At 39.3% G+C, this 20,147-nt stretch overlaps 1 pseudogene; it reads left to right on the plus strand.

Annotated features, from left to right (window-relative positions):
- Positions 1-5,653: 5,653 nt before the first annotated feature.
- On the plus strand, positions 5,654-5,858 carry LOC142176928 (18S ribosomal RNA; annotated as a pseudogene).
- Positions 5,859-20,147: the final 14,289 nt, after the last annotated feature.

Here is a 20,147-nt window from a genome sequence, read left to right on the forward strand (position 1 = left end):
AAGACCAATAAAACAACTGGACGGCGTGCCACACGATCCCATAATATCATATATAAGTGGACGACGTGTCACACGATCCCATAATATCATATATAAGTGGACGGCGTGCCACACGATCCCATAATATCATATATAATATATATATATATATATATATATATATATATATATATGTCTATGGCCAAGAAACACGCTTAGATTTTTTTCTTTTTTTCCTAATTAACTTTGTTTTTTTACCCTCCCTTATTTGAGGACCCATGCTTAAGATATCCTGGTGTACTCGCGTAGCCAGGAGGAGCATGCCCAGCATTTGCGTGTAGTGTTGCAGAGATTGAGAGAGGAGGTAGACTATGCTCTCCACTCCCCTATTCCTCAATAAAAAAAGTAGTTCGGTGCTTTAAGTTCTCGTTATGATAAGCCTTTCAAGAAACTAGCCCAAGATCTCACACACACACACACATATATATATAGTGTACCAAATAACAAAAAATTAAAGAATTTAACTAATATACACAAACGATATAAAAGAGATTTTATATTTATATCAGAAAAAAGATAACTACGTATACGTAACCATCTATAAAAAAAAGTGCGAGACTTTCCGGATTTGTTTCTCGCGGACCTGCTGGGCATGCCACCTGACAGGGACATTGTCGCATGCGCTTTTTATTGGTTTCGAAGATCCCATAAACCTGGTTTACCACCAGCTATAAGTCACACTTGATTTCGATGACTTTGTAGTCAAGTTCCCGGGCCAATACGAGCCCTGCAATCAAAGCTTCAAAACTGTGAAAAATAATTGTGTTTATCCTTAAAATCGGATATCAATTAAACTAATAAGTGGTTTTAAGAATACGTAATTTTACCTAGCACCAGTTGATAAATATGATGATTAACAGTGTGAATAAGCAATAAAATAAAGCAAACCAACAACAATTCATTCTGAAACATCCCCGTAACCAAACCAGCCACCCAGGCAAGTAACATATCAACAAATGAGCATAGAATAAGCAATAAATTGGGGAACAAGGCTCCAATACTCAAAACAACCAGTCGGGTTGCTCTTGTAGCCCGGGAGTATTTGTTATATTTTTTAATGAATAAATTAAGGTTAATATAATTATTTTTACTTTTAATTGATCAATTTAGCTCCAAATTAACTTTTGAGCTCAGGATCACTTCCTGCAAGGCATAAAACACGTACTAAGTGCAATTCACTATCATTTGAACTCAAACACACATAAAATATGCAGTCATTGGCATATAATACTACGGCTAAAATACGGGTTTCTAGCCTAACATCATCATACTGTAAAGTACCACAAAATATTAAAAAATAAGCACACCGATAGAGATCCTATGTTAGTCATTGAGAAAGGAGGCAACCTCGGAAGTAGGGTGCGGTCAAATCTTTCAAAATGCTTCCCACGGAGTATTCAAGTGGGCAAAAATCGCTCGTATCCGTTGACTTTATCTTTGCAGAAAACTCTTTGTGTTTCCGAGCAAAGAGGAGCAGCTGTGAGCACGTGATTTTTGCCATATATGAATTACTAAAGATAGACTTTTTCCAAAATCTATGAAAATGCTTGAATAAAGAAAGATAGATCCTTTATTTCTAAAGATTAATAAATTTCCTTTTTTTTACTAGTTTCTTTAATTTGTGGAGTATTTGCCTATTAATAAAGAGAGTAATTTCATTTCTCAACACTGAATATTCAATGAAATCAAAGGAAAAAATATGGATTTATTTCCGCTGGCTGCATAGTACAATTAAATAATAAGGATACAAGAGACACCCCTCCTGAGTGTTTTTTGATAAGATCATTGGAGTGACAAGACATAGGGTTTTCAAAACCCCGAACTATGTATTCTATGACCTATTGGGGTGACACAATGCTAAGTGATGGGCGTGTGGGCGTGCACCAAGATAAATGCGATTTATGCAATTGAAGAATTAAGCAATCTTGAAAGTGAAGCCAAGTGATAGTAAAGCTTGATATGAAGAAAATATATTAAGAGTTATTTAAAATATATTAAAACGATGGTAGTCAAGCTTGATATGAAGCCAAGTAAGTTTTTTAGATGCATATTCAAGGTATAATCAAATAAAAATAGATCCAAAAGATGAGGAAAAAACTTCATTTATAACAGAGAAGGGGACTTACTATTACAAAGTAATGCCATTTGGTCTCAAGAATTCTAACCATATGAGATTGAACCACTTCCGAGATCAAGATTTTCAAAAGCCTTTCTCATATTTGGGGTGTGTCAAAGTTCCCAAGAGTCTCAAAGGGACTCAGGGCAGTGCTTACACCCCAAACACAACAAACGTATGTAATTACTAGACATTTTTTAATATCAACATTACTACTAAGTCCATTACTTATCGGGTGCCCGTCGCGGCCCATCGATTTGGGTCGTGACAGATATCGATCTCTATTCGACCTTGACTCTCGATCGACGTCTCCAATGCGAAGAATAAGTCACATTTGCTGGTTTCGGTGTTTGGCGGGAGCCCCGTGGGTCCAGAGCTAATTAGGTAGGCCCGGAGGCTCTTAAGTGCAATTTTTTATGCGAGTAGGCGTTAGGGCCTTTTTTCTTTGCCCAACTGTTTTAGGACTAGTCTTCGAGTCAACGGCCTGAATCCGTGCCGGATCATCTCTTTAGCCACCATAACCGAGGCGTTAGACAAGAAAGGTTGAGGGCAAGGTCTTCCCTCTTCATACTGCTCTGCTAACACAATCTCGAAAGCTTGATAGACCGTGTGTTTGCTCCCTTACACCCTTGTATCACTTAAGACCAATAGGATTAACTTCTTATCATCTCAAAGGTAATTCCTTCTTGGATTTATGTTAACTAATATATAACATGAACTAACGCATGTGGATATGGGTTGTAACACCCTTCCCTAGAGATATCAGGTTCCTCAACCTTTCCTTCTTAACTGCTATAACTTATATTTTTTTCGATATTCAAATTACTGACCTGACTAATCTGGATTCATATTGTGTAGGAATTATTAACGGAAAAGCACTCTCTACTGGGAATAACTCCTTGTTATAAGCTTGAACCTATACAACCTTAATTGGTTAAGGTTGGAGGGATCTCATTCATCCCTACCACGTTTCCTAATGGGGCCCACGTCTCGAAATCCGACGAAACTCATAAAATCTGACAACCCATTCCGATACGAGTTCAACCATACAAAAATATTAATTAAACTTAGTTAAGTAAATAAACAAAATTTTAAAATGAAACTACTTTTTTGTATTTTTAAATGTTATAACAATAAAGTAAAAAGTAAAGAAAATAGGCTAATGTCATGATAAAATTAAGATACCATGAATAAAAATATACTAATTGATCTTAAACTAAAGATAAAAATATAAAAAAGCGATAAACACGATAAATGCCTTTTTTTTATAGACTCGCTTGCGTAGAATGATAGTAGCTTTTAATAAAAAATAAATAAAAATTATTTTTCTCAAATGATTTAATTTTTTTCAAAAAAATAATAACGTAATAATAATTCTTGTCATGACTGCATCTTTTTTCACCGGCTAAGTCCATATCCATATTTAGTTTTTTGATTGCCCAATAAGCCTTATGTCCGTAGGAAAATATGGGACTTAGGCGTATGCCCGGAATCGAGTTCCGAGGTCCCGTCTGATAGTCTTGTGTTTTTGTTTTCACATAAGAACAACTGGGCTCCCTACTTTTCAATTTTATAACCCATATTTATGGCAATCATCCCATGAACTGAAGTTTCATAGTAGCACCAACAGCAGCAGAGAAAGAAGAAGAAAAATATGAATCACATTGACCTTGTTTTCCGTACAAATTCATCTTAAACCAACATTATACAAAATAAAAATAAAAAAAATTCTCTATATTTGATATTTTCTAATGGCATAAAAATCTCTAATAAGGTTAAAGACTCCTAAAAAGCATAACACCTAAAATAAACGCATTAACATGACTAAAATATATATGACTTCTTGGACAGGCAACCATCTAAGCACCCACTGTGGCATATTTCACTCCAAACTCTTCCGAATCCTGAACCAACCGTCCCGCAAGTCGAAAATTAGCAAAAGCAAGCACTGAAAATTTTATTTAAGGGAACGAGGTTCTAGAAGGCATAACGACTGGGGGATTTGATCAATTTTAATATTTTTTAGGGCAATAAGTAAAAGTTACTGCTATAAGACCATCTCCAACCCTAATACCAAATTTCACACCAAAATGGTGTAACACTAAATTTACTCCAACCATTACACCATTTTTATACCAAAAAATAAGGCCGATGGCCTATGTTGTGAGGAAACACCTGATTAATGTTATGAGGCCGAGGGCCTGAGATTTGTACGCCACGAGATGGCTTATTGATATGTAATTCCTAATTATCTAAACGACTATTTAATATAATTGGTCCTTGTAACATTTAACCCTTAAGGGTAAAACTGTTTTTCTAGATGGTTTGAAACCCCGAGGAAGATCACTCTTGATGAAGAGGAGATCAATATTCAAACTTTTAATTTCCAATAAATATTCATAGCTTGAGCTAGGGACCTTCGAATTCAAATCCGGACATACATCCAAGTCCCAATTATGATACAGACCTATCGGGACAGTCAAAATACTGTGGACTTCCCAATGCATTTTTCAATGGGCAGGGGCCCGATGTATTTTTGTTGCAGGCGAGGGTCATGGGTCCTCTCTGCAAACAAGTATCGCTTTGGGATGCATAATATTTTAATGTGACAAAAAAGAAATTTGGGTAATTTTTCAATTACTTTAATATGACAGAAAAAGGTGACTTTGTTGTTATAGGGGATAAAGTCATAAAGATTGCTGGAGAAAGAAACATTACAAAATCCGTCAATATTAAAAAAAAGTTGTTTCTTTTTTCTTCTTGAAGAATATTTGTTTGAAGAATCAATTTGTAAGAAAAATAATACATGGATTTTAACAGATTTACCTCCTGGTGCAAAGCCTATTGGTTGTAAATGGATTTTCAAAAAGAAATTTAATCCTGATGGATCTTTAGATAAATATAAAGCTCGGTTAGTAGCAAAAGGATTCTCTCAAAAATAAAATATAGATTATTTTGATACATTTGCACCTGGTGACTAGAATTTCTTCTATTCGAGTTTGGTCCATTCTCGTGATGAGACAATGTTCAATACCAAGGATAAAGTATTAAGGCTTTTTAATGATTTCTAAATTTGATACGGGGTATATCAAATAGTGTATCTACGGGATGACACATTTAGGAATCTCTACGCACTTATGAAACCAGGCGGTGTTCATGGCTAAAAAACCATATTATCCATTCAGAAAATGGATAACAAATGAATAACCAATGGGTCTAACTTTTACATTTGTATCATCCATGACTTCTTGCTCATATAATCACTTTTGGGAGAATTCTTAGTCTCCCTAACTTGAGGAACCCAACAAATTACAGAATGCACAGGAGATATAAACACTTGTATAACACATTTTGCAACCACAAGACACGTTTGGTATTTTCACTTCAAGTATTCAAGCCTTCTGAGACAGCGAATTTAATTCTTAAGAGCCTCAAGAACAAAGTTAAACGCTGCTACGGACCAGTTCCTAAGTCTAGTATTTTGTTGTCCTTAGTTGAGTTGTAACTTTGTAATTGTTCTTCATTGTAATTCCTAAATTGCTTAGCTAGAAGCACTGCTTAGGAACCCCTTTATAAAACCATAAACCCTTTGTGTTTGTGTCGTGACTAGGGTTCGATTCCGGAGAGGGAGCCTGAGAAACGGCTACCACATCCAAGGAAGGCAGCAGGCGCGCATATTACCCAATCCTGACACGGGGAGGAACATCCGATACCTCGCTTGGAGCAGACTTTCCAACCAGCCGATGTTATATATGGGTCGGAAGAAGAGGAAGCACTGGCAGCGATGAGGAAACCACTTTTGTCAACATATCAGCAGGATTCTCCGTAGTATGAATTCTCTTCACTGTGACTCCATGATACATATGAATAAGTGGAACCAGGGCAAAATAATATGGAAGCAGGGAAAGCATAGCATCGAGCCTGACCGCCACCTGATCAGCCTCCCCCTCTAGGGCGACCTCTAGTTGCTTGAGCCCCACCCCGAGCTGTAAAGCATAAAAAATAGACAATGATCAGTCAAATTAGGAAATTTTGGATGAAGTTTGACCAATGATGGATTTGTCAAAGTCAGCAAATGTTTGTCAAATACAGGATATTGATGTAATGGATATAAGAGAGCATAAGACATAAGAATGGATTTCCCTGAGTAGTGGTTTGATGTATGATGTTTTTTGAAAAATCATAATTAGCTTGCAAATCCTGCAGTCTGAATGATCCTCGTTTGGTTTTGCCTTCTTTCTGAAGAAGATCCCAAGTCAAAAAGGCATAAATTAGTATTTGCAACCACTAATTCAACATGAAAAACACAAATCAAGCCAAATATCAACCACCCATAAACATCTAAGCCCTAAAACAAGAGACCCATTAAATACCCAATACACCAATACCCGCCCCAAATCAGCCCAAAACCCGTTCCCCAACCGGTCCGCCCCTACCAGAACCAAACGACGACGGGCTATAATTTCAATAAGTTTGAAATAACAGTCTTTAAGGCCAAGGGCCTTCGCCAAAAAAAAGAGAAGGGTTCGACCTCGGTCGAACAACGACAGGTTATTTTAGGGATAGAATAGTAAATATCTTGGTTAAAGTGCTTATAAGCTGAAATTTGATAAGTTGGGGGAGACCAACTTATGACTTTTGACTTATTTTTGGCTTATAAGCCCAATGTTTATCTCCTCCTAGTTTACATTTTCACGAAACAGATTTTGATTGGACAACTCCTTTTCTTATGTTGTAGTTCCTCATGCTGGATTTGGATTAGGCTTCGAAAGGCTTTGATGGTCACGGTGGGTCTGTATCATGATTTGAGACTTGGGTGTATGCCCGGAATTGAATCTGAAAGTGCCTAGCTTGATTTAGGTAATTTGTTGAAAACTAGAAATCCCGTTTCGATTGTCCTTTAAATTGGAATTTCCAAAGCATTTCACGTTTCAAAGAAGCTCGATATTTTTTGCAAAAATGGCTCCAGAGCCAAAAACATCTCGAACACTCGGGGACCCCGCTTGGTCCAAACCCGAAATTCAGACCAAAACCCGATTACCCATTCACCCTCGAACCCAATTATGCAATTTATTTTGAAATTCGACGTACCATAATTGAATTATACACAAAATTTAATTAAAGATACTTATAGTAATGTATATGATACCTATTTCTAAGTTTCCAAAACACCTGTAGTCTATCCGAAATCCACCCGAGCCAAGCTCCTCCATCCCGATGATCTTCTTCGATATGGTTGAGTATTATGCCACAGAGCGTGTGCTTTGCCAGTTTCACCGTTCACAGCCTATACCGGGGGAAGCCTTTTAAGGTGGAATGTATATATTTTGTAACCAAAACTTGTGTAGGTAGGATAATTTACTAAACATGAATATTTAGGGTAATAAAGTTTCCAATTGTGTATAAGAATGAAAAAATTCCTAGGAGTAGAGTGAAAATGGTTGACACAAGTTGAAAGGTTTTAGTGAAAACTGTATAAAAAGAATTCTATTTGAAAGTAATTTAGTAACACATGGCTGCGCGTCGCGTGTTGGGGCTGTTGTTGGCTTGTATCGGCGAGGCAAGTGTACGTGCGACACATGAGTGGTGTTCGGTTTGTGTGGCTAGGTTGGATCCCTGGTTGAGCAGCGACGTCCTAGCCCGCATGCCATCTCAATCATAGTTTTGGCACAGGCCTTTCGAGCTTCGCGTCTTCCTTTTTTATTGGGTTTTCTTTTGTAGGCCATCGACAAGCTTAAGTGCAATCTCATCTCTTTATTATTTTTATCGCATTCTTTCTTTATCATTCCATATCCCCCCCCTTTAGGGGAGTACTAAACTACGTTCGACCTGATTCCTTTAAAGGATATGTAGGCAGCCTCACGGTTCGGTCCTATCAAAAGAAAATCCAAAAGTCCCCAAGCAAGAAATATTCTGTTTGGTTAGCAAACCACGTATAAGTTATCTCGGTGTTAATTTTAACACTGAAATAACTTATACCTTATAGAAGGTGGGGTAATTAGCACCGGTATAACTTATACCTTCTTTTTAGAAACTATGCAATTGTCATTCTTAATACAACATACCAAACAATGAATAAACAACAATCCCAACATAGCTAATCATAACATAACTTATCCCAATATAACTTATACCGACATAACTTATACCGGTATAAATGGTCGAGGAACTCAAGAAGTTGTTAAGTCGAGTTCAGGGTGTTGAAAGAGGTAAATGGATAGAAGGTCTGAACTATGAGGATTTATGCATAACCAAATAAGCAATAAACTCAGCTTCCATTGTAGATGTAGCAATGATGCTTTGCTTCTCACTTTTGTCCAGATCACTTTATTAATTATTGCAATAAAGTTTTTCCTCCGAATGTCAATAGTAAGACATTCCTTCTAAGTAATATACTTAGAAAATGGACTTTGATCAGCCCAAGGGAATTTTTTTTGCAAATACTGTAAAAAGCATGGACACCTAATCGACAAATGCTACAAGTTACAACTTTTCCCATCAGAATACAGTTTTCTTAAGAAAATCAGAATTATTACATGGTAATCCTATTAAATACATAAAATACTAATCTAAACACTAAACTATTACAATCCTCATATGACCAATGAACACTGTCTCTCTTGGACATTGCTTATCCATCAAGATTGTACTTCACATACGAACAATACTGGATTTCAATAGCTTGAACGGTAGAGTTTTGAGTTTTTAGCCTTTGGACCTGCTGATTTAGCCAACTAGTGACCAAATCTATAGGTAAACAGCTTACAGCCAGAACAAACAAAGAAAGAAAATGTTTTGAGTAAAGAGGAGATTGTCAGATAGAAGGAAGGGGAAATAAAGGAAACATAACCACACACTTTATTATCGCTTGGTATTGGCCATAAAGAGCCTTGTTTAATCATATCCTAACTGTTATCCCATTCCTGACTATCCCCGATAGCTCGAGCTCGACCCAAACGTCGACCCCAAGGTCCCCCATCGACCAGTCCTAACGTCGTTTCAGCTCTACTAATAATTTAACTCACTACGAAATTTCAGAAAGAATAATATTTTTAAAAAAATTGTGATCTAAAATATGTCTAGTACGACTATAATAGCTTTATGGTACGAAAATAATATACTATCACATTCTTTTTAAAATGGACTAACAAAAGGGACGGGTAATAAACCCATATGTGTTGTCCCACCTAAAATGTCACGTGGCCCAATAAAAATATTCCACCTCATTAAATAGAAGACCCACAAGTTCTGGCGTAGTCGCGGGGGTAATTTTGTTAATAGAATTAACGTCTTGTACTTTTTTGGACAAATAGATGGACAGAGGGTAATATAATGTTGTCAATGATCATTCCAGGTCCTTCATCTCCAGGAAATGATATAGATGTGTATCTACAACCATTAATTGAAGAATTGAAGGAACTATGGGAAACTGGGAATGAAACATATGATGCTGAGACAAGGCAAACATTCAAAATGCATGCAGTCTTATTGTAGTTGTGATAGGTATGTATAAACCTAAACCTATACAATTTTTTTTAAAAAAAAACAAAAAAGTATTGGTTATGGAAGAAGGCACGAATGAGTGTTGACTGAATGTGGAACTAATTTTTCTTTTCAGTTTTGTTTGCATATGATTCTTTTTCATTAATTAAATTAAATAATAATATTGTATGAATAGTATATAATAGTGTATAAACACAACTTATTTTTCAATATTACATGAAAAATTGATTAAAAAATATTATTTGAGTAAGAAAATAGTTCAAATATAATATAAAAATATATTATCGTGGGGGTATTTTTTTCTTCTCAATTTCAACTCTTTATACATTCTATTTAATATTAATTTTATTAGCACTATTATGATTGTTATGCTAATCTGCTTTGAATGTTATTTTGTAGTTCACACAATAACCTAGACTTAAATGAAGTATGACTCTATTTAGTGTTGAAAACCAGATTGTTATCTTAGTTTAGATACACTAGATCATGACCTTTAAACCTTTTTTTGTCTCTTCATAGGGATCTGTGTGGACCTACGACGGTGTCAAGTAGAGAGGAAAGAAGTACATTTTTGCCATAGTTGTTGACTACTCCAGATTCACATGGACCATGTTCCTCAAATGCGTGTCTATTTCTAACGGTATAGAATTGAGTTAAAAGTTGTCAGAAAACACTTTTTAGCAATTCACCTTACCATCCTTTCATAGCCAATCATTGAGGGACTGAATTTATTTATTTTCTCTTTTTCTAAAGAAGAAAGAAAATATTTTTTGGATTTTGGATGTTGCCTCTTAATTTTCGAAAGAGGGACTTTTAAGAAAATATTTTGGACTTCTAAGTTTTTATTTATTTATAAAAACACTTCTAAAGAAAAGCGACCAAAACAACTGGGTTAGGCCGAACCCGAACCCATACTTAATGAGCTAGCTCCGCCCCTACTTACAACAAACAATTGCTACTCTACTTCTTATTATCAAATTAGTTTGGATAAGATAGTTTTGTGAGTGAAAATTTTGAAAAACAGATTTTTGGAGTTTTTCAATTTTTCGAAAATTTGTAAAATGCATCTTCAATTGAAACTTGGAAATTTTATGAACAAAGATTTCGGACCGTGGATTCTCTATCTAACGGTACTGGAGAATTCATTTGGTTGCGTACTGGGGCAACATGATATCACAGGAAGGAAGGAGCAAGCCATCTCCTAATGTTGGCAAAAGGCGACTAGGTAATGGAGGCCCTATGTCTAAAAAGGCTCAACTCACTGATTGGAGCCCTAATGTTGGCAAAAGGAGACTAGGGAATGAAGGAGAATGGTTGGATAGAGTGAGGCACGGTTTCCACGTATATGGGGTTGTTTTGGTGAGTGCTCGGTGACTGGGTGTAGTGGTGGTCATTAGTAGAGTTTTGAGGGTCAGGAATGGGTTGTGGTGTATTTAAGTCGTCTCGTGGCTTCAGAACTTTTACATGGCAGAGCTATTATCGTCGGTTTGTTCAGGGATTTTCATCTATTGCATCGCCCATAACCAAGTTGACTTAGAAGGGTGCTTTATTCAGGTGGTCAGACGGGGGCTCCCCCGTTGGCCCTGTGTCCCCATCGAAACCACCTCTATATGATAGGCGACATCACGACCGGTATTTGGAGTCCTGACAAAGACCTAGTCTGATGAACTTTCTCCTAGGATAGAAATATTACTCTGATGAATTTTTCTCCTAAGATAGAAAACCTAGCCTGACGAATTTTCTCCTAGGATAATTTGAAAAAAACAATAAAACGAAAAGGGAAGTCTGGATTTGAAAAACAAAAGAAAAAAAAAAGAAAAAGGAAAAAGAAGGGTCAATTTTAGTTTTCTTAAGTTATCAATCTCTAGTTGTCTTGAAATAAGGACCCTCCTAGATAATGAGATTTAATTTTAAAGTTTTCAGAACCCTCATAGGAGAAAATATTCGAAAACCTTTGTTTATTTGTTTCAGAGTCGCCACTTGGGAGATTTAGGGTGTCCCAAGTCACCAATTTTAATCCCGAATCGAGGAAAAGAATGACTCCATATTACAGTCTGCGCAGTCCGGGCGCGTAGTCGGAAAGCTTAAATATGAAAATCTATGAAAAATGATAAGTTTTGACTGTAAAATGAATAAATTTGATACGAGTTGATAAAATGGCAGCACAACAATGTCGAACACCCTTGATAGAGCTACAATGGCTAGTTTCGCGATAGAACACAAAAGAGAATATTCTAGTGAATATTCTCTGTATTTGTACTGTTAGGGGTTTTAGGAACATGTTCCCTGTAAATGGAAAGAGACACAATGATAGGGAACATGTGATATTCATTTGTAAAAATACACTCTGACTTTAGATAGAAAATCGAATTCCATTGCAAGCATACAAACATCACCTAACAAGTCTAAATAACACCTACTTCAAATTTTTCACAAAATCAAATATGGAATTTAAATCCACATTTTTAAGCTTGTTAAAAATCTAATTTTCATCATCCAGTTGGATTTGGTTTGTGGAACTAATATTTGAGTCATAGTTATTGATTCAAAAATTAATTTAAAAGCTTGAGCAATCTTTTTTTTGGGTGAGAATGCTCTCTTTTATGAATCACTCTTCATTTATCTTAACCCAAAATATCATGTTCGAGGGAGGATGAACCCAAAATATCCTGTTCGAGGGCGGATGAACCCAAAATATCCTGTTCGAGGGCGGATGAACCCAAAAGATCCTGGCTTCTTGGTACTGTCCTTTTTTGTCTATATTTTCATTAATGTGGTGCTTATACTTTCATGTGTCGATGATCTATTGGAAACAACTTCTCTATCCTACCCTCACAAGATAATGGTAAGGTCTGCGTACACACTAACCTCCCTCCCATCACATTTTCTTTAATCATGTTCTTAGTCATATCAATCACGAAGAATTAACTTGGCTTTTCCATTAGTTCCTTTGATCCGTTGTTTCATGTTTGACCTTTTAATTAATTAAAAATCTCATTATTTTTCTTGTTTAATGAAGGAAATGCAATAACTATTGAATGAGTAAAAACTTCATTATTTTCTTGTATTGCGACATAATAAAACCAATAAATCTCTTTTTGAAGTTACCCTTCATGCTGTGCCGATATCTATTATTTCGGACTGAGGTACGCAGTTTACTTTGCGTTTCTGGAGAGCGGTTCAGCGAGAGTTGGGCAATTTGCGTAAACCCATTTGCACCCAATTGCTTTCTTGCCCTTCGGGAGATTGGCCAATCTCCATGTATGATTCTGATAAAGGGACTGTATTTCATCATTCATGGCAATCCTCCACTTATCTTCTTCTGATAGCTTTATTTGATCCAGGATCTACATACTCCTATGTATTTGCACCGTATCTGGTCATGCATAGTGATTCTTTGAGTGCTCCTATTTATGTGTCTACACCGGTGGGTGATTCTATTGTGGTAGATCGAGTCCATCGTTCAAGGTGTGGTGGGTAAAATGGTAGCAGGTTGGTCGTTGTTGGAACAGGGATTTGCGACTGCATTGGGTAACTCCATTGGTGGGGATTCGAGGTTAAGGCTTGACCTTAAAGGTTGCTTTTTTGAACTTATCGAAATAGTAACCCTTCGTCTTCGATCGAGATGGAACTCTTCTCTTTGGCGAAGTCCCCTAGCCTTAAAGGGTGTTATTTCAAACTTGTCGAAATAGTAACCCGTCGTCGTTCGATCGAGGTTGAACTCTTCTCTTTGGCGAAGGCCCTTGGTCTTAAAGGATGTTATTTCGACAAGCTAGGTCTTTGTCAGGACTCCAAATACCGGTCGTGATGTCGCCTATCATATTACTAGGCAACACAGGTTTTAAATACTGATTTCATAATAAACGTTTAAAACGACAGAAAATATGCGGAAGTCAAAATAACAATAACTACACATCCCAAACTGATCTGGTGTCACGAGTCTAGAGCCTCTAATACAAGTCTGAATACCTAATACATCAATAGTCTAGAAGATGCGGAAAAATAATAAGATAGGAGGGAGAGAATAGGGCTGCGAACGCCATGCAACTACCTCGAAATCCCCGACAGAAACTGAATCAGTTGAAGATGCTCACTCAGCCGCTCGGGCACCTAGATTTGCACACAAGATGCAGGGAGTAACGTGAGTACACCAACTCAGTAAGTAACTAAAGTAAATAATGGACTGAAAGCAGTGATGAGCAGTTCAAAAACATATAACTTTGAAATTAGTTCTCTCATAAAAATCATCATTTCCAGTTTAAAACATTGAAGTCAGTTACTTAGCAATATATCCAACAGAGGCTTATTTAAAAGTAGAGTGAAAACAGTGGAAACATCATAACAGGGCCCCTCGAGCAAGGAATCACTCAGAATATGGCCCCTCGGGCAGCCTCTCAGTCACTCGTGACTCTACTCTCGTCACTCAGTACTCACTATCAGCACTCGGCTCATTAGTATCTCATAATAATAGAAATCATAGTAACCGTTGCGGCATGCATCCCGATCCATAATTTATAGTCGACTACGCTCATCGGGGGTGTACAGACTCCAGAGGGGCTCCTACAACCCAAGCGTCATATCGCTGGGCATGCAGACCGATCCAATATATGTATATCGCTGCGGCGTGCAGCCCGATCCATAACTCACATATATATAATCATCCTCACATTGGGTACTCAACCATTCTCAGTCTTTAACCTCACAGCCTCTCGGGCACAACAATGGAAATTAGGGAACTCAGTCCAAACAGTCCTTACAATTGGGAGTAGAGTAATAAAACCAATTTTTAAACATTTAAGCAGGTAAAACATGACTGAGGATTTGCTTCTAGCAAGTAAAGTGAGGAAAAATAGTCAAAATACCCCTAAGGGTTTCTACAGGCCGGCACAAGGCCCCAAACATGGCATACAACCCATAATACAGTATAAATGACTGAAATACAGAATGATGTAAGATGTTCAAATCAATTACGCGGCTTAATAGTCGCTACGGGACGAACCAAGTCACAATCTCTACCGGTGCACGCCCACACGCTCGTCACCTAGCATGTGCGCCACCGCATTTATCAAAAAAACAAGTCCAATACCGGGGTTTTGTACCCTTAGTTTCAGATTTACAATGATTACTTACCTCAAACTGGTGAAAATACTACTCCGCGACGCCTTTGCCCCTCGAATCGGCCTCCACGCGCGTCGAATCTATCCAAAATCAGAACGAGGACATTAAAATATGCTAAGGGAATGAAGCCCAAGCGAAAAAAATCAATAAAGGGCACAAATCCCGAAATTACCAAAACCCGACCCCCAGGTCCACATCTCGGAATTCGAAAATTTTTACATCAACGGATTCCTTATCTCCCCACGAGTTCATACATACCAAGAACATCAAAATCCATCCACAATTGGCCTTCAAATCCCAAATGTTTGGTCTCCAATTTCAAGCCCTAGTTCTTCAATTTTAGGCTTAGATTCCATGATTTTCTTGGTGAAATTCACATAATAATCGAGTTTCTAGACCAAGAATCTGACCTCCGAACGTTTCCCCTTGAATCCTCTTCAATCTCCTTCAAAAATCTCCAAAAACGAGCAACTATGGAGGAAAATAGACCCACATTCGCGGACAAGACGACCTTTTAAACAGTCTGCCCAGGCCTGAAAATCCTTCTTCGCGAACGTGGTCAAAGCCTCGCGTTTGCGAAGCACAAAAATTCCGCTGAGAAAAATTCTTCTTCGCGAACGCGATCCCCCATCGCGAACACGATGCCTCAGCTTCACTAACCTACGCAAACGCGACCTAGACTCACGCGAACGCAATGCCTACCAAATCCAGCCCTTCGCGAACGCAAAGGCCAAACATGACGCCTCCCTTCCTGGCTCTTCGCGAATGCGAGGGCCCTCTCGCGAATGTGAAGACCAAATCACCTGCAACAGCTGAAACCTTTTTTCTGTAATTTCTCTTAACTCAAAATGATCTGTTCAACCCTTCGAAACTCACACGAGGCCCTCGGGACCTCAACCAAAGGCACTAACATTTCCTAAAACCTCATTCGAACTCGTTTCAACCATCAAAACACCTCAAAAAATATCAAATCACTCAAAACACCTCGGATTCAAGCCTAAGCTTCTAAAATCTTCCAAATTCCGCTTTTGATAAAAAACCCAACCAAACCACGTCCGAATGGCCTGAAATTTTGCACACACATCCCAAATGACGTAACGAAGCTACTGCAACTCTCGGAATTCCATTCCGACCCCTATATCAAAATCTCACCTATCAACCGGAAATCGCCAAAAATCCGATTTCGCCAATTCAAGCCTAAATCTACTTCGAACCTCCAAAACTCATTCTGATCATGCTCCTAAGTCCCAAATCACCTCCCGAAGCTAACTGAACCATCAGAACTCACATCTGAGCCCTCTAACACACAAGTCAACATTCGGTTGACTTTTCCAACATAAACTCTCTCTAAAGAGACCTTTTGCCTAAGTTCTTACCAAATCCTTTCCGAACCCTAACCAATCAACCCGATCACATATAGAGCCATAATACAAAGCAATTAGAAGCAGAAATAGGGGAAATAGAGTGGTAACTCATGAGACGACTAGCCGGGTCGTCACATCCTCCCCAACTTAAATAAACGTTCGTCCTCGAACGAGTCAAGAAACATACCTGAAGCCTCAAATAGGTGAGGATATCTTCTCCGCATCTCCTGCTCGGTCTCCCAAGTAGCCTCCTCCATGGGCCGACCTCTCCACTGCACTTTCACTGAAGCTATATCCTTTGACCTCAACTTTCGAACCTGACAACCCAAAATAGCTACTGGCTCCACATCATAGGTCAAATCATCATCTAACTGAACCGTGCTGAAATCCAAAACATGAGATAGATCCCCAATGTATTTCCGGAGCATAGAAACATGGAATATCGGGTGCACACTCGACAAGCTGGGTGGAAAAGCAAGCTCATAAGCCACCTCCCCAATCCCCCGAAGCACCTCAAAAGGCCCATTGAATCGTTGACTCAATTTCCCTTTCTTCCCAAATGTCATAACACCCTTTATGGGTGAAACCTTCAACAAAACCTTCTCACCAACCATGTAGGACACATCTCGAACCTTCCTATCAGCGTAACTCTTTTGCCTCGATTGCACTGTACGAAGCCTCTCCTGAATCACATTCACCTTCTCCAAAGCATTCTGCACCAAATCAGTCCCCAATAGCCTAGCCTCAGCGGGTTCAAACCAACCAACTGGAGATCTACACCGCCTCCCATACAAAGCCTCATATGGAGCCATCTGAACACTCGACCAGTAGATGTTGTTATAGGCAAACTCTGCAAGCGGTAGAAATTGATCCCATGACACTCCAAAATCAATGACACAAGCACGCAATATGTCCTCTAATATTTGAATAGTGCGCTCGGATTGCCCGTCCGTCTGAGGGTGAAAAGATGTGCTCAACTCAACCTGAGTACCTAATTCTCGCTGCACAGACCTCCAAAACTGCAAAGTAAACTGAGTGCCCCTATCTGAAATGATGGAAACTAGGACACCATGCAAACGAACAATCTCTCGGATATAGATCTCTACCAACCACTCTGAAGAATAGGTAGTACATACAGGAATGAAGTGCGCGGACTTGGTTAGTCGATCCACAATCACCCAAATAGCATCGAACTTCCTCAAGGTCCGTGGAAGTCCAACAACAAAGTCCATAGTGATCCTCTCCCACTTCCACTCAGGAATATCCATCTGCTGAAGCAACCCACTAGGTCTCTAATGCTCATATTTCACCTATTGACAATTAAGACACCGAGCTACAAATCCCACAATATCTTTCTTCATTCTTCTCCACCAATAGTACTGCCTCAAATCCTGATACATCTTCGTGGCACCCAGATGAATGGAATACCGCGAGCTATGGGCCTCCACCAGAATCAACTCCCGAAGCCCATCCACATTGGGCACGCAAATCTAGCCTTGCATCCTCAACACCACATCATCACCAATGGTCACATCTTTGGTATCATCATGCTGAACTCTGTCCCTATGGACAAGCAAATGCGGATCATCATACTGGCTCTCTCTGATGCAATCATATAAGTAAGACCGAGAAATCACACAAGCTAATACCCGACTGGGCTCCGAAACATCTAACCTCATGGACCGTTTGGCCAAGGCCTGAACATCAACTGCAAGAGGTCTCTCCCCAACTGGAATATATGCCAAACTCCCCATACTCACTGCCTTTCGGCTCAAAGCATCGGCCACCACATTGGCCTTTCCCGGATAGTACAATATAGTGATATCATAATCCTTAAGCAACTCTAACCTTCTACGCTATCTCAAATTAAGATCCTTTTGCTTGAACAAATGCTAAAGACTGCGATGATCAGTGAACACCTCACAAGATACGCCATACAGGTAATGCCTCCAAATCTTCAAAACGCGAACTATGGCAGCCAACTCCAAATCATGAATGTAGTAGTTCTTCTCATGGGGCTTCAACTAACGAGAAGCATAAGCAATAACTCTACCCTCCTGCGTCAACACACAACCAATCCCAACTCTCGAAGCATCACAATACACGGTATATGAACCTGAAGCTGCTGGTAAAACCAACACTGGAGCTGTGGTCAATGCTATCTTGAGCTTCTGAAAGCTCTCCTCACACTCGTCCAACCATACAAATGAAGCACCCTTCTGAGTCAACTTGGTCAAGGGCGATGCGATAGATGATAATCCCTGAACAAACCGGCGATAATAGCCTACCAAACCGAGAAAGCTATGAATCTCTATGGCTGAGGACGGTCTGGGCCAACTCTGAACTGCCTCTATCTTCTTTGGATCAACTTGAATACCCTTACTGGACACCACGTGCCCCAAGAAAGCCACTGAACCGAGCCAAAACTCGCACTTGGAGAATTTTGCATAAAGCTTCTCCTCTCTCAATCTCTGCAATACAACCCTCAAATGTTACGCGTGCTCCTCCTGACTACGCGAATACACCAGAATATTATCAATGAAGACTATGACAAACAAATAGAGTAAAAGGCCGGAACACTCTGTTCATCAAATGCATGAATGTTGCTGGGGCATTGGTCAACCCAAAAGACATCACCAAGAACTCATAATGACCATAACGGGTCCTGAAAGCCGTTTAAGAATATCTGAATCCCTGATCTTCAGCTGGTGATAGCCTGAACAGAGATCAATCTTGGAGAACACTCTCGCTCCCTAAAGCTGGTCGAATAAATCATCAATGCGAGGCAAAAGATACTTGTTCTTAATTGTTACCTTGTTCAATTGCCTATAATCAATGCACATCCTCATTGTGCCATCCTTTTGGTATTAGAGCTCTAGGTTCATAGGAGTCATGAATCACAAGCCGGTTTATTAGAGTTTCGTGGATCGGTACGGAGATGTCTGTACTTATCTGCGAGAGGCTATGTAATAGTTAGGAAAATTCCACTTCATTTGATTTCCTTATTGTGCGAGATTTGATATCATAATTCTAAACTTCTATCATCTATTCTCTCACAAATGGTGAGGACACCAGCTACCTAAGATGATCAGGCACCCGTGCCCCCTACTGCAGACGTCAGAGGCCGTGGCTAGGGTAGAGGCCAAGGACGCGCATGTGGTGCAGCCATAGCACCTATGCGAGCTGCCACCGAGGTACCACAAGCAGTTCTAGGCGGATTCCAGGCACCTGATATGCCTACTGCTACTACTACTCCAGCACTTTAGGAGACTCTGGCACACTTCATGAGCATGTACACCACTTTGGCTCAGGCAGGGTTGCTTCCCCTTGCTGCAGCTACATCTCAGGCCGGGGGAGGAGCACAGACTCCCACCGCCCGCACTCCTGAGCAGTGAGTGCATGTTGAGAAGGTTCCTGAGATTATTCCTGTACAACCAGCAGTTCGAGATCACCCAGAGGATAGGGCAGCGATTTCCGAGGATGAGCAGCTGAGGCTTGAGAGGTTCAAGAATTACAAGCCTCCTATATTCAGTGGTTTAGCATCGAATGATGCTCTAGGATTTCTAGATGAGTATTACCGCATTCTCCGTGCCATGGCTATATCAGGATCGAGCGGGGTTTCCTTTACTACTTTCCGGGTTCGAAGAGCCGCCTATAAGTGGTGCCGCACCTATGAGTTAGACAGTCCGAATGAGGCTACTTCACTGTCTTGGACTCAGTTTTTTGATCTATTCCTGAGAAAGTATGTTCCTCAGAGCCTCATGGACGCATGGCGTGCATAGTTTGAGCATTTACGCCAGGGTGCTATGACTGTCTCAGAGTATGTTATCCGTTACACTAGTTTGGTTAGACATGCACCAGCCTTGATTTCTACTATTGCAAGAGGGTTCGCCGGTTTATTGAGGGACTTATACCCATCATCAGGCCTAGCATAGCTCGTGAGTTAGAGATGGATATTTCTTATTAGCAGGTGGTGAGCGTTGCTAGGAGTATTGAGGGTATGCATG

This window comes from Nicotiana tabacum, chromosome 22 (assembly GCF_000715075.1).
Source record: "Nicotiana tabacum cultivar K326 chromosome 22, ASM71507v2, whole genome shotgun sequence".
NCBI classification, from domain to species: Eukaryota; Viridiplantae; Streptophyta; class Magnoliopsida; order Solanales; family Solanaceae; genus Nicotiana; species Nicotiana tabacum.